The sequence below is a fragment of the Mandrillus leucophaeus genome, unplaced genomic scaffold (assembly GCF_000951045.1).
Source record: "Mandrillus leucophaeus isolate KB7577 unplaced genomic scaffold, Mleu.le_1.0 Scaffold341, whole genome shotgun sequence".
NCBI classification, from domain to species: Eukaryota; Metazoa; Chordata; class Mammalia; order Primates; family Cercopithecidae; genus Mandrillus; species Mandrillus leucophaeus.
Window position 1 is genome coordinate 850,910 of NW_012103599.1, and position 16,063 is coordinate 866,972.

General features: G+C 49.4%; 1 protein-coding gene across 1 annotated transcript in view; it reads right to left on the bottom strand.

Moving 5' to 3' along the window:
• Window positions 1-12,029, bottom strand: part of KANK4 (KN motif and ankyrin repeat domains 4) — a 116,066-nt gene extending 104,037 nt beyond the window's left edge. Inside the window, exon 1 of the mRNA XM_011988930.1 lies at window positions 11,719-12,029. The gene's annotated coding sequence lies outside the window, so the exon portion shown is untranslated. The remainder of the gene's footprint in view (window positions 1-11,718) is intronic.
• Between the last annotated feature and the right edge of the window lie 4,034 nt (window positions 12,030-16,063).

The following is a 16,063-nucleotide window of genomic DNA, read 5'->3' on the forward strand; positions in this document are numbered from 1 at the left end:
AAAAAAAAAAAAAAAAATTCCTGATGAGTAGTTAAAATTCATTTCCTAATCTGATAAAGGGACTATAATGTGAATAGTTTAGAATTTCCTTTCTCCTCCCCTGTAACGCATTAACATTCTGAGAACATTGTAATAACTCCACAGTAAGCTTATGGCAGAGATTTTGAACAAGCCAATTGGCTGTGGGACCTCAGCCATCACCTGAAGGTCCACTGCTCACCTTCCAGCCAGGTGTGGCCATGGTGGGAATGACTCAAGGCTAGTGTTGCCAGACCTGATTTTTTTTTTTCAAAAGAAGCTAGACATGTGGATTTATGTAAAATCTGATTTTTAAATGTTGACTGAATTCTTCTTTTTTAAAAAATGCTATGCAGGTCAAACAAAACCCAAATGCAAGCCAAATGCCACCCACGTGCCTGCCAGCTAGGCCCTGAAGGCCATCCCAGCATACCTCTCTAGCCTCATCTCCAATTCCTCTGCCCCTCACAAATGCCACTCACACCCCACCGCCTGCCTTAACGCCCCTGTGCCTTTGCTCACCACGTACCTACCCTGTAGGATGCCCTTTTTTGTCTTCTCTATCAGACTGGCAGGTGGCAGGTTGCAGCTTGGCCTCTGCGCCCCAGCAACCAGCATTCACCTCTGCCTGCCCTTTGCTCCTGGTCTCTAGCGCCCCAGGGAAAAGCGTTTTCTGCATGATTCGGGCTCTGCTTTGGAAGGATAACTACAGTTATGATGGATGACGGTGGGGACCCGCCCTCCCCAGGGGCTAACAGGAAAGCCAGCTGGAGAGGCTCACACAGGCGCCTGCATGGAGAGGGGCCTGATGACACTCCTATTGCCCAGGGGCGCTGCCTGGCCAGAAAATGCACCTTCTGCAGTCAGGACAAAGGCAGGGGTGGGAGGATCCTCTAGAGAGCCCTGAAGTGAGGCTGTGCTGGTTGCTAGAAAACTCCTGAGCAGCTGCACCCCCCGCCCCTCCTCACTCACCAGCCAGAAGCCTGGGCCAGGAGCTCCTGCTCCTGGTCTCTCTCCTGATCCAGGCTGGAGAGAACTATCCTGGTCTCAGGAGGAATCACAGGGAATCTAGCCCGGCTGACGTTCTCAAAAGCCCAGCCGCCCTCTCAAAGGAGCAGTTTCCAGCACCCACTAACACTCACCCCAAGAACGGAGGGTTAAGGAAAACTCTGGTTTCCTCCTACCACCACCACAACCACCACTACCAAAGTCAAGCCCAGGAGGGAGCACCGAGGGCACCTCTCCCCAGGGAGCTCAGCACCTCAGGTAACTTGTCTAGAAGGCAATGACCTGGGAAAAAGGTCACAGGCCCCAACCCCTCCCAGAGCAAAGCAGATTCCTAAGTCCCCTCCCACCCAGACTTGGAATCTAAGCAGCTGGGGTGGAGGAGCAGGGGCCCCTGACTTCCAATTCTCCTGCATCTTTTTGCTCCATCTCCTCCCTTAGGGACCCTCCCAGAACCTCCCTTGGGGCTCCCAGGGGCTTTCAATCCTTACCTCCAGGATAACACGAAGAATACCAGGTGTTTAGCCTGTCTGGGCTGCTGTCACAAACTACCACAGGGTGGGTGGCTTCCCAACAACAGATGTGTATATGTCTCACCATTCTGGAGGCTGGGAGAACACCATCAGCGTGCCAGTATGGCTGGGTTCTAAGCGGGGGTCCCTCTTCCAGCTTGCAGACTGCTGGCATCTGGAGTGTCCTTATGTGCAGAAGGGTTGACAGAGCTCTCTCTTATAAGGGCACTATCCCATTTGTGAAGGCTCTACCTTAATGACCTAAATTACCTCCCGAAGATTCCATGTCCTAATACCATCACATTGGGGATTAGGACATCAACATACGAATTCTGGGAGGACACCAGCTTTCAGACCACAGCACCAAGCTCTCATTGAGAGCCCAGGGCAGGCCTGGCAGCATCCACAGGCACTTTAGCTCAGTAAATCCTTGACACGCCAGTGAGGTAGGATCTTTTAACCTATTTTAAAGGCAAGAAAGTTAACTTCAAACTCACTTTATAATTAGAAAGGAAAAAGAAATGTTCAACTGAAAGAAGACTACATTACTTAATTTTTTAAAAAAGTTAATAATAATAATAATAATAATAATAACTAATAAGAACCAGGACTTCAGCTAGGGAATCTCAAGGGGAAAAAAAAGCTAATTTTATTAACTAGTTATTATGTGCCAAGGGCTTTAAGTGCACTATCTCATTTCATCCTTGGGTAACCCTATAATACAATCTTTTTTGTTCCCATTTTACAGATAGGAAGCTGAGGATAGGGCAGCGATGTGACTTAGCCAAGGCCCAGGGAATTCCACTCTTCCACAGACCGCACCGCGATGGGCTAACAGGTTCTCCTTCCAGTTAACACATCTGCATTTTAACAAGAGCTGCCTGGAGAAGACAAAGTAGTCCAAAGCAATGGCTCAAAAGCTGGGAATTTCTCTGCCAGTGGGCAGAGCTCTCAAGGCAGGAGCCTTTTGGCACCACCAGGCATCACCCGAAGGTGGCCATCCACGGGCCTGGCTGACACAGGGCTCCATTCAGCAGTCAGCAAAGCCAAGGCACATGGGGGTAGAATGAAAGAGAAGAGGATTAGGTCAGGGAAGGCCAGGCCCAGGGAAGGCCAGTCCCATGGCAGGCACAAGAGCAAGGCAAGCAAGCACCTGAAGAAGAATGTGCTCCTCCCCTGTCCCCTTGCCCCAAATATCAGCCACTTAACAATGTGGAATCATGAGTTCCAGGGTAGGGTAGCAAACTGGAGCAAAAGTCGTCATTCAGCTCAGTCACTCAATCCCCTTGTAATCCAGGGCCTGCCACCTGCCCTCGCCGGTTCGCTCCTCAGTTGTAAGACAAGGGGGACGATCTAGGTAAGCGGTAAGGTTTCTTCCACCTTCAACTAATGCAAATCTGCATAGGAGCCTAGTGCATCTGGCACTTGGAGCAGCAGTATTAATGGCCAAGGTGGGAGGCAGGGAGGACTGGAGAGAGAGGGAGAAAGCAGCAGGGGCCAAAGAAAGGTGAGAGACAAGCTCTAGGTGACAGAGCCCAGAATAGGGGTCTGGGGGATTGGGGTGCCAAGAATGGGCAAAGGGTCCCTGAAACAGGGAATGAAGGAAACAATTAATTTGCTTTTATCAAGGTTCTACTGAGAAGGACTCCATGACAGATGCGGCACTGGGCACTGGGAAGGAGAGAGGGAGCTTCTATCCAGAGGGACAGCCACACACAGCAACAGCAGTGAGCTTTTCACAAGGCCAGAGCCAGGTACTATGATGAGTAGTGCCTGCTGCTCACGTTGGAGAGAAATCAGGGAAGTCTTCCTACAGGAGCTCACCTGAGAAGATGGGGGCGATTTCACCCAGTCTAAGTCTAGTTCCTCCCACCCAAATGGAAAGAAGTATCCAAAATGGTGCTGAAGCACTAGCAGGAGAATAGGTAAATTTAGGGAAGCATCATTATCTCCATGTCACAAATATGAAAACTGAGGTTCAGCATGGTCACAGCCAGGTAGCAGAGCTGGCATTAGAACCCATTCTGCCTGACTCCACAGTTTTGGCTTGTAATTTCTACTCTGTCATCACTCCTGCAGACCGTGTGCCTGTGAGTGGGTTAAGGGTGGGAGGGGAAGGGAAGTGGCCTGAGAATAGGCAAAGGCCAGAGAGATGGATTGGGGAAGATGAGGATGGGTAGCAGGCACTTTCCTACCAAAACAATATGGCAGCCAGAGCTTTCCCAAACACACTCTTCCCGGTTGCCTGTAGTAGGTTTCAAGAACAAGTTTCTAGAATCAGGCAGATCCAGGCTGAGCTCCTGGTTCCACCACTTGATATCTTGGGTACCCTAGAGCAAGTGTTTAACCTCTTAGAACTTCACTTTGCTCACCAATACAACGGGAATGGTAACAGTCATAGCTTATTGAGTAGTGGGTAAAGATGAAACAACTGCTATATTCAAAGATCTTGGCACAGTGTCTGGCACAAGTTCGATAAAAGGTAGCAAAAAAACACAACCACTACTCTAATAAATATTGCTCCAGTAGACTCTCCTGTTTCCTGGCTTCCTCCTCAGAATCAACATGGGGCCAGTCCTCCACCTCCTCCCTTCTCCTCCTTTGCATACCCTCCATTTCAGAACCCACTTCAAAGCTACTTCTTCACCGGCTTCATCTCCTTCCTAGGATTCTAGTTTGCACTGGATCAAGGGATTCAACAAACTCCTTAACCTCCCAGGATCATCACTGTGAGCTAGGTGGTTGTTCCAGTAGATTGCTTTGCATGGGATTAACCAAGCAGTCAGCTCAGGGGCTGGGGGGTTTGTGGGCTGATAGAATTACCTGACGAGTCACCCGTGTGTGCCTGCAATTTGTAAATTGACCTCTAGATAACATCAAAGCCTTCTACCCAAACCACAAATTCTGTGATTTTGCAAATTTGCCAACAATTAAATAAAATTTACTACTGCTCAACAATGCCTTCCACTAATTAGACAGTGATAGATGAGTATATAAAAAGTCAGGGTGAGGGAGGGTAGGAAATTGGGGATAAAGCTTACTGACTTCCTGTCAGGGGGTCTTAACCTTTTTTATGCCTTCATCCCTTTGGCAGACTGGTGAAGCCTATGGACTCTTTCTCAGAACATCTAAAAATACATAAAATAAAATGCATAGCTTGACTACAAAGAAAACCAATAATATTGAAATATAATTATTAAAATTTTTAAAATTGTGTAATGTAATATATTCTTCTTTATTAATGCATTAAATAATAAGCTCTGGCAGCGGGTATAGTAACTACTATAAATACAAAGCCATCAGGGACATAAATAATATTTCAAGGTATCTGTAGCAGCTAAAATGTAACATGAAAATATCTGTAATTTCTGTTGGTGACAATGTCACAAGGACTGCAAATACACTGGATTGTTGCCTACATTCATAATACAAGAAAATCCTAAATAAAGATGCTCTTTTTTTTCCCTACCCAAGTTTACAGACTCCTCTGAATTCTATACATGAACCCCTTGGGGCTCTTGACCCTAAGTTAAGAAACTCTGTTATATCCTTCATGGCTCAGTAAGTATTTGTACTGGGCGTATTTCTGAGTTCCAGCTCACCCTCATCTCCTTCTTGAAGAATCTCCACCCACACCCTTTCTGCCTCAAAAGTTCTTCACATAGGACTCTCTTTTTCCCGTCCCTCTCATCCAACTGGCCCAGGGAGGACCCCTGCCTCAGTGGCATCCCATGCCCTGGTTGCCTGGCACCTGCCAAGACACAGCCCAGAGAGAAAGCCTCACTTCCAGAGAACCAGCTCAGACATAAGGATGCTCTCTGGAACTTGAAGCCAGCAAAAAAGAGAGCTTCATGCAATCATAGGGCAAGGGGTGGGTTGGCAGGTGCTGTGTTAATCCACGGCACTTACAGTGTAGGCCAGTGGCCAGTTGTACTGGTGGAATGACCTTGAACTCAAAATCCTCTCCACGGCATCAACTGCCTCAAGAATGCTTGGCCTCCTTCCAGACCTGTGCTTAGACATCAATACAGTGGTCCCCGCAAACCCCTGTTATCTGCAGCTTCGCTTTCTGAAGTTTCAGTTACCTATGGTTAGTCAAGGTCCAAAAATATTAAGATATTTTGAGAGAGAGAGAGAGAGAGAAAGACCATATTCACATAGTTTTTATTACAGTATTATTGTTATAATTATTGTCTTTTGTTATTGTTGTTAATCTCTTACTTTGCTAATTTATAAATTAAACTTTATCATAGGTATGTACGCATAGGAAAAATCATAGTATATGTAGGATTCAGTACTATCCACGGTTTTAGGCATCCACGGAGGGTCCTGGAACGTATCTTCCATGGGGAAAAGGGTACTACTGTACTGCATTATATGGCTTCTCACTCTCTTCCTATAACCACAACTCAAGGGAGTCTCTGTTTTCTGTGTCACAAGAGCCCCAGGTCAGCACCATTTTATTAATATAGACGAAGAAGCTGAAGTTTAGTAAACTTGAATAATTTTCTCAGGCTCACAGGGATAATAAACGGTGAAGCCATTTTCCCTTTCTTTCCCTCTCATTCCCAAACACCCTATTATGGAGGGACAGGTGGGTAATGCCTTTTATTATTATTTTTTATTTCAAATCACACAAATGATCCATGAAAATAATCTCTAAAAAATTCAAACATTACACTGCATGTTCTCATTCATAAGTAGGAGTTGAACAATGAGAACACATGGACGCGGGGAGGGGAACATCACACACCAGGGCCTGCTGGGGGGTGAGGGGTAAGGGGAGGGAGAGCATTAGGACAAATACCTGATGCACGTGGGGCTTAAAACCTAGATGATGGGTTGGTAGGTGCAGCAAACCACCATGGCACATGTATATCTACATAACAAACCTGCATATTCTACACTTGTATCCCCGAACTAAGAGTAAAATAAAAAAATTTTTTTAAATTTAAACATTGATAAAATGCCCTCCCCATTCATACTCAACGTCGTACCTAATAACTGTAGACCCTGACCACACTATTATATTCAGCCGCTACCGAACTTGCCAGCCTGTCTTTTTGTTTCATTTTGTTTTTATTTGTTTTGTTTTTGAGACGAAGTCTTGCTCTTGCCGCCCAGGCTGGAGAGCAGTGGCACGATCTGGGCTCACTGCAACCTCCGCCTCCAGGGTTCAAGCGGTTCTCCTGCCTCAGCCTCCCGAGTAGCTGGGATTACAGGCGCCTGCCACCACGCCCAGCTAATTTTTGTATTTTTAGTAGAGATGGGGTTTCACCATGTTGGCCGGGCTGGTCTTGAACTCCAGACCTCAGACCATCCGCCCGCCTCGGCCTCCCAAAGTGCTGGGATTACAGGTTTGAGCCACTGCGGCCAGCCTCCGTTCTGTCTTTTAAACCTTTCGGATGGCTACGTTTTCCAAGGCAGAAGGGAGAGCAGGGTGGGAATCGCTGATGAACTGAGCGCAGCGCCTGAAAACACTCAGCCCTGCTGCCTGGTGCCCTGTTAGGAACATCCAAACTGATGGCACCGAGAGCTGGCGTCTCTCGCCTGCTGGGCAGAAACCGGGCTGTGGAGGGGAATCGGCACCAAAGGCTGCTCTTTTATCCTTGTGTGGAGCAAATTCTCCCGATGCTGTATTTCTCTCCGCCCTTGTCACTTGACGTCAGAGCCACAGATTAGAAATACATACCAAAGGAAACTCTGCAGACACAAAGGATCCTTCCACACAAAGGGGAAAAAGCCACAACCACAATAAAAAAAAAAATCTATCCAACCAACAAGTTTTATTTACTTTTGGGGAAAAAATGAAGAGAGTGATGGAGCTGGGATTTGTGTTTTCTCCCACAATGCCTGTGTCTCCAGAAAGCTATTTGAGGGGGCAGAGCCCAGGGCCTGGGTAAGACAGTGAGGCGATCCTTTGAAAACAGGGCTTCTTTCTCTTGGAGAAGGAACGCTTGGCCAGCTTCTTCAGATGCCACCAATCTATAACTGCCCGTGTATCCCATTCACCATCTATGTACTTTAAATCTTGGGGCAGCATTTATTTTATCCTGGAAACTGTGACAGCCCTATTTTTAGCTGGAGGACCCCTTTTCTCTCCTTTAATCCTACTTTGAAATATTATCTGTGTAGACTGGAGGCTGTTCACAGAAAGGCCCATTAGAAGCCTCTTAGTCCAAACTTGGTCTGGGAGATTGGCGTTCTGAGGCACAGAGAGGTTAGGGACCAGCTGTAAATCACACAGCTGCTTAGTGGTGAATCTAGGCTCCAATCCCAGAATACACTGACCTCCAAACCAATGCCTCCCCCCACAAACTCTACTACAGGGTAGCACAAAGTGGTTAGCCATCTGATCTCCAAAGACAGAGGGCTCTGTGAAATTCCAGTTTTATGGTGATTTAATACGGACCATGACCCTGGGCAAGTCACTTAACCTCTCTGAGCCTTGATTTCCTTACCTATACATTGGGGATTATGGCAGTAACTAACTCTAGGATTAGGGTGAGGCTTGACTATGCCAAGGATCGACACACATGTACATTATGATATTGTACTGCTCCTGTTTCACACACAATCGAGTGGATCTGTGATAACTGTATCCACGCCACCATCCAGAAATTGGCAAGAAAGGATTGTTCTCAAACCCATTGTGCAGATAGGAAAATTGAGTCCCCCCCCAGAGATAACATAACTTGCACAACATCAGAGTTTTAAAAGTAAGTAGATAGGTGGAGGCTGCAGTGAGCCATGTTCATGACACTGCACTCCAGCCTGGGTAACAGAGTGAGATCCTTTCTCAAAAATAAATAAAGTAAGCATATTCTCAGCCCTAAGAAGTCCTACATATCCTCCCCACCATACCTACAGAAGTACAGGTTGAACTAGGAGTAAAAGTTGCCTCTTCCCTTCCCCCTGCAGAGCAGAGCCACAAGTGCACAAACACATACTCCATGGCCCTTTCCTGTAACCTGGAATCAGCACAGGTCCTGGCACAGAGCAGAGGCTCAATGCAGTTTCAAAGAATGGGTGAATTACTGAATGAATGAAAATCCCAATCTGCTAAGAATGGAATAGCCTGAAGCAGGTGTCTTGTTGCAGAAAGCAGGGGCCAGGCAGGCAAGAGCTCTGGTAGCAGCAAGCAAGAACCCCGTTCTCTCCTTAGCATGTTCTGCAGGAAGAAACCTTTGACAAGGTCAATAGCTGGGCCTCTGATCTCAATGGTCCATCAAGGGTGTCTCCCAGTCTGGCCCACATGGCCCAATCCAGGACCCAGGAGGTAACTGTGAAGCACGCGTGACCCTCCTCCAGCTAAAACAGATGTAATAACATTGCAGGCAAGGGGTGGCGAATAGGCCAGGGAGAGGGCCCATCCGTCTTCCTAATTGTCAACTCTGCCCATAATAAGATTTTTCTCCCTGTCACACCTTAGGCTGCTACTGAACTGAAGCAAAACCAAGATATCCATCTTCCAGCCATGATCCGTGGCCTTCATAAAGTACCAGGGACGAAAAGAGGTTGTTGGCTAAGAGAAGCAGACAGAGCTGGAAGGAGCTTTAAACTGCAAGTCAGGAGCTTGGGAATCCCTTCTCATAGCCAGCTGTGGGTACTTAGGCAGTCACCGCACCTCACTGAGCATCCATTTTCTGTAAAATTGAAGTCCAAAGTTTTGGAAATGGGTTAATGGAGCAGGGAGCTGTGAATCATGTAATATTGTATGCAAGATATTTTAGGTTTTATGCAGTTGGAGGAGAGTATCCATAATTTTCATCAGAATCTCAAAGATGTATGCAATAACCACCATCCCTTCCCCACATAAAAAAAGTTAAGAAATACTGGACAGTTTCCATCCAACAAGCATTTTTTGAACACCTTCTATGTGCCCTGCTCTGTGCTAGATACTTGGAGAGTCCTGCTTTTAAGATGCTCAGTGTAGCTGATGTTTGCTGTGACAGAAGCATGTCCAGGGAACTTTAAGAACAAAGAGAAGGCAGCATTTGCCTCTATCTTGTCAGGAAGGGCCTTCTACAGAGGAAAAAACCTTATGTTTAATGCTGAAGTTAAAAGCTAAGAGTGCATTCACTGGGTGGACAAGAAGAATATTTTAGACCAAGGGTAGTAGTATGTGCAAAGGCAACGCGTGGCCCAGGAACCATCTGAAGCATAGTTGTGCTGAACATATTGAGGGTGCTCATTGCAAGGGGCTGGGGAAGTGTAAGAGCCAGAAATGAGGCTGGGAAGGTAGGTAGGGCCCAGACGAGGAAATGCCATGTATGCCACCCTAAGGAATTTTACACTGTTGACAAGTTCTTTCTAGTTTTAAAAGTCTAAGGTGAGCCACCACTCCCAGCACAAATCTCCCTAAATGTTGGGCAGAGGCTTTGGTTCACTGTGAGCTGAATGGACACTAGGGAATGAACCGCTGCTCTTGGCACCACGAGTGGCATGGGCTGTCTGACCAAGGTGCACACATGAGGCAGTGAGTCCAGCAAGCTGCTGTTGGTCTCTCTCTCTCCTTCTCCTCACACTGTGATCTAGCCAGGGGGCTTCCAACTGCTCATTATTACAGTTGAGAAAGGAAGGCACTCAATGGGATGCACAACTAAGGGACTGCCCATCTGGGCCCCTGGTAGTAACTCAGCCAAGGAAAGCTTTCAGTTCCTCTAACCCACTCTGCTACTCACCTGAGGCTGTCTCACATGCGGCTCCTTATGCCTAGAAGTCTCATTCCACTCTCTCGTGTCATTCTGCAGACTGACTGACTACTGGACTTATCAGGTTCTCAGGGTATCTAGTCTTTTCAAAGAACTCAGCACTGGAGAATTCTCTATTTATGTGAGTGATTTGATTCCTGTTGGTGTTGGCCACTGGAATGCAAGCTCCATGAGGCCAGAAAGTGCCAGTTTTGTTCACTTCTGTACCTCACTACGTTGACCAGTGCCTGGCACAGAGCATTTGTTGATTGAATCAGTCTGGTCTGATTCCTCAGCCATTCCCCAAAACTCACTTTCCCCAGGTCACGTTATGGTCCAGTGAGGTGGGAAGTCTGGGTTTGAAAAGGCAATATTAGAACAGCCTGTGCCTCTATTTCCAGTGTAGCTTCCCTGTGTCACATTTTGAGAAGCTCTAAGCAACCTGGGCTTGATTTACCTCGGAAGGTCCTTGGGAATCGTGTTTAACTCAAGATGCTTTCTCCCCAGGCCTCAGCCGGGTCACTGGCTGCATCTGATCCTCCTCTGGCTCTATTTGGTGGATAGGACTTTGCCCAGGCCTCAGGGGGTCCTCCATCCTCTCCTGGAATCTCCTCCTCCCTCTCCTGGAAAATACTCCCTCTTTGCGCTAAAGGCTTGCACCCCAGGGCGCTTAGGAACTAAGATTTGCGTCGGGCAGCCCCGAAGGATGCCCAGGGCAAGAGTTAGGTTCAGACCCAGCTTGGAGGCCATGGGCTGGACTTTTCAACTCCCAGTTCTGGCCAGTCTGCGGGGACAAAGTACCCAGAGTCACCTTACCGGAGAGGCAGAAGGGAAAGGAGGAGCTCACAGGAGGCATGCCGGCTGGGCAAAGCGCCCTCGGCGGGGTCTAGAGCACTCGGAGCTGCCCCACTGCCTCCACCCAAGGTCGCAGCCCAAAGGGAACCCTCGAAAGTTCAGCCAGAGGCCGAGGAGTGCCAGGGTTGGCACTACGGGGAGAGTTTTGCGACAGGAGAGGGACTAAGAGCTCGATTCCAGGTAGTAGTGGGAACCCGAGGCAAGCGCCCAGTCCCGCAGGCTGCATCCCCGACCGCAGCGCCCAGCTCGGAAAAGCTGGTCGGGGGCTGCACCACCTGAGCCGCAAGGACAGCACGGCCTCCCCCTACTCATCAGTGTTCTCCATCCCTAGAATCGGGGCGCGGAGAGCCAATCCGGGCTGGAAAGGGAGCGGCGTCCACCCTTGGGCAGCCCAAGCAGCCCCCCTCCTTTTCTGTCGCAGACCCCAGGCTGGGAGGCGGGGGCGCCAGGTCGGCCCAAGCTGCTGCAGCCACTGCCTTAAAGGCAGAGAAGGACGCGGCGCTGGGGAGGGGGCGAGGCGGGGGGCGGAGGTGAGAGGAGAGTGGTCGAGCGCGGGGGCCAACACCCGGGTCGCGCAGGGCGGGTGTTGGACACCCCGGCGCACTGCCGGGGACTGGGGTCGCAGAGTCCCTTACCTTGGCGAGCTGCGGAAGTCGTGCGCGAGGCGGCCCGCGGTGCACCCGGCCGGGGCAGCTAGGCGCACACCCCGGCTTCGGGGCGCACGCAGCCTCCGGGTGCGCAGTCCGCGTCCCAGGCGCGCACCCCGGGGCTGGCGCACCCTGGTCGTCCGCGGCGCGCACACCCTCCAGGCGCCCTCTGGCCGGCGGGCTCGGCCCTGGCCCCGGCGCACCCCTGTGGGCACACCCACCGCGGCGGATGCGGGACTGGCCAGGCGCCGCCAGTCGCGGCTTCGCCCCGCGTCGCCAGCTGCCAACAGCGCCCGAGTCCCCGCCTTCGCTAGGGGAGGAAAAAAAAGGCTCCTGACGCGGCGCGGGCTTTGGTGTGTAGGAAGGGGCAGAATTGTGAAACCGAGGGGAGGGTCTTAGCCTCGATAAACTCAAAAGCCCTTGATAAACATGAGCTTAGAAGAAAAACTTTTTGAAAAGAGACCAAAAACTCCTAACCTGTTCATAGTGCTTTTCAGATTCCCAAAGTGCTTTCGTATGCGTTTATCTCGGTTCATTTAGACATTTCCATCCTCTTTTGATAGGTGCAGAAACAGCACCAGACAAGGTAATGACTTGCTTCAGCCAGGACTGGAACCCAGGTCTGGCCACTGGGAAGCTGGGTGCAGTAAGTGAGGTGCTCGCCAGCGGACGTGGTCCAGTGAGGGCTGGGGTCCTAGTAACAGATCTTTTTTTTTTTTTTTTTTTGAGACGGAGTCTCGCTCTGTCGCCCAGGCTGGAGTACAGTGGCGCGATCTCGGCTCCCTGCAAGCTCCGCCGCCTCCCAGGTTCACGCCATTCTCTTGCCTCAGTCTCCCTAAAAGCTGGGACTACAGGCGCCCGCCACCACGCCCGGCTAATTTTTTTGTACTTTCAGTAGAGACGGGTTTCGCGGTGTTCGCCAGAATGGTCTCAATCTCCTGACCTCGTGATCCACCCGCCTCGGCCTTCCGAAGTGCTGGGATTACAGGCATGAGCCACCGCGCCCGGCCCCTAGTGACAGATCTTTTACCTCTCCTAAATCGTCTTCTTCCATTTCCTTTTTTCCTTCCCAGTCCTTGCTGTAGTCCCACTCAGGAACCCTAAGTCTTCCATTTCACACTCCGACCGCCTACCAAAGGTTTGTTGCTGTTGCTGCTGTTGTTGTTGTTTGAGACGGAGTCTCGCTCTATCGCCAGGCTGGAGTGCAGTGGCGCGATCTCGACTCACTGAAACCTCTGCCTCCCTGGTTCAAGCCATTCTCCTGCCTCAGTCTCCCGAGTAGCTGGGACTACAGGCGCGCACCACCACGCCCAGCTAACTTTTGTATTTTTAGTAGAGACGGGGTTTCGCCATGTTGGCCAGGCCAGTCTCAAATGCCAGGTGATCCGCCCTCCTTGGCCTCCCAAAGTGCTGGAATTACAGGCGTGAGCCACCGCGCCCAGCCCACCAAAGTTTTGTATCAGTTCAAAATGTTTGCGTTTCAACTGCTAATTTTGAATGAACAGCTCAGTAAGTGCCTGGTGGGCATTGTGCACCATAATGCACCATAACCCTCGGAGAAAGGAGCTGCTGTTACTCTCCCTTTACAGGTGAAGACAACAGAGATGGGGAAGTAGAGGGCCATCAAGCCCGTAATACTCTGGATGCCAGCTCTGACCCCCACCATGGGCATCCTTCATGGGCCCATTGGCAAGGGCTAACATTTAAACAAAGGGGTTTCTTTTTTGACATTGTGACCCAGATGGGGGAGTACTTTCTGGGACTTTCCTTTTACATTTTTATAGAAATATGGTTATTAGAACGATTTCACTTCCACTAGAGCGCCACTGGAGCAAATCAATATCCCAGAGCAATAATAAATGGCAGCAGAGACTTGGTCCCAGTGTTGGGACTTAGTAGGGAGTGGTGGGGACTGTGGTGAGCCTGATAGGAGCTCCAGGCTCTTGCCCAAGGGACCAGGCTGCTGCTACTCAGCTCAGTCTATTTTGCCATCTAGGGAAAGGGATTCATGTGGCCAGCTCCTCCCATTTTTAAAAAGAAGCCATCAGCCAGACACAGTGGCTCACGCCTGTAATCCCAGCACTGTGGGAGGCCCTGCCGGGTGGATTACCTGAGGTCAGCAGTTCGAGACCAGCCTGGCCAACATGTAAAACTCCATCTCTACTAAAAATACAAAATTAACTGGGCGTGGTGGTGTGTGCCTGTAATCCCAGCTACTTAGGGGTCTGAGGCAGAAGAATCACTTGAACCCGGGAGGCAGAGATTGCAGTGTGCCGAGATCGCACCACTGCCCTCCATCCTGAGCGACAGAGCGAGACTCTATCTCAAAAAAAAGAAAGCAATAAGTCAGATATTTAAGTGAAGGCCCCAAATTTGTTAGGAGCTCATTTGTGTAATGCTAAACACTTTCTACATAGGTCAACATTGTTCAAGCCAAAGGAAATGGCTTTATGGATCAGATCCAGCCTACAGGCCAGGGGTTTGTGCTCTCATGTCTGGGGGCACTTCATACTATTTTCATTTAGGCTTCCCATCATCCCTGTGGGATAGACCCAGTGTGGATCATATTTCCATTTTAGGGAAGAGGAAGCCCAGTTCAGGTGGGCTCCAGAACTGGCCCAAGGTCACACAAGCAAATTGGTGGAGCTGGAACTGAAACCAGACATTCCACAACTCCTGGTGCTGGAACTTTTTCTCTGGGCATTCTCTGATCTCATGGAGAATTTGTTTCTTGGTTTTGGGCATTGTGAGCCAAGTTAGGGGCTGGCACTGGGGTGTGGAGATAGCACCTTTCCTGGGAAGATGGAACGGGAGTGCCAGACTGCTGTCCTCGAAAGCAGGAGAGTAGCCTGATGACTCAGAGATGAGACTGTGTCTTGAGGGTAAAGCTGAGTCAGAGAAAGCAAGATCTGAACTGCGGCAGCTGGGGTTTCTGAAGCCCAGATTAGGGTACTGAGAAACTGGGAGAAGAAAAACAGACAAAGTAAATCCTCTATCCCCACCCCCACTCCCCCCCACCCACATACACACAAAACCAGAAGCCCCAGACACCCAGACACCAGCAAGAACATTGCCTACTATTCCTGTCATGACAGGAAAGCATCAAGAGTTAGACTGTAAGGTGGGCCCCTCGTATGGTCCTGGAAAGAGGGAAACTTTTTCAGGCAGCAGGTCTCTAGAAGCTCAGGTTTGGGCATCTCCACTGCAGGACCCAGCCTGGGCCTTTCAGACAGAGTGAGTACTCGTGTTGAAAACTGATTTAGAATGACTGGGCACAATGCTACTGCAGTCTGATCCTCTGTGATCAAAGGACTGAGCAGCAGACAGAATACGGTGTCTCTGTGCCTTTGCTGGAGTTTGGGGTTGTGTGTAGGAGGATTAATACTAGTCACTATTGTGAACCCAGAAAATCTGAGACAGGTCTGAGTTAATTTAGAAAGTTTATTTTGCCAAGGTTGAGGATGTGCCTGTGACACAGCCTCAGGAAGTCCCGATGACATACGCCCGAGATGGTCAGGGCACAGCTTGGTTTTATACATTTTAGGGAGACACGAGACAGCAATCAATATTATAAGAAGTACGTCAGTTGGGTCTGGAAAGGCGGGGCAACTTGAAGCAAAGGCAGGAAGACTCTAAGCGAGAGGGAGGGAGCTTCCAGGTCACAGTTGCATTCTTTGGAGTTTCGGATTAGCCCTTCCAAAGGAGGCAATCAGATATGCATCGATCTCAGTGAACCGGGGGATAACTTTGAATAGAATGGGAGGCAGGTTTGCCCTAAGCAGTTTCCAGCTTCAGTTTTCCTTAATGATTTTGGGGGCCCAAGATATTTTCCTTTCACACTATCTACCATGTACCGGCATTTCACATACATGACACAATCTCATTGGGACTCACAACAAAACTGAAATAGCTGTTCTGTTATTGAGGATATGAGGCACAGTGTTACCTGCCTGAGGACACACAACTAGTAAATTGGGGAGGTCGGATTCCAGCTTACATCTTTGTAACCCAAATACTAAACCTCTCTAACTGTAGGCCTGGAAATTGGGGCCAACATGGAGATGTATCACTCAGATCTCACTTTAAGACAGGACTGCCAGGCCGCAGCCATGTGGTTCGCTGGCAGCCCCCAGTGTGGTGAGCTCCTGCAGTCAGTGGTGTGTTAGTAATGTTTAACAACCAGCTCACTGGGCGCGGTGGCTCACACCTGTAATCCCAGCACTTTGGGAGGCTGAGGTGGGTGGATTACCTGAGGTCGGGAGTTCAAGACCAGCCTGACCAACATAGAGAAACCCTGTCTCTACTAAAAATACAAAATTAGCTGGGCATGGTG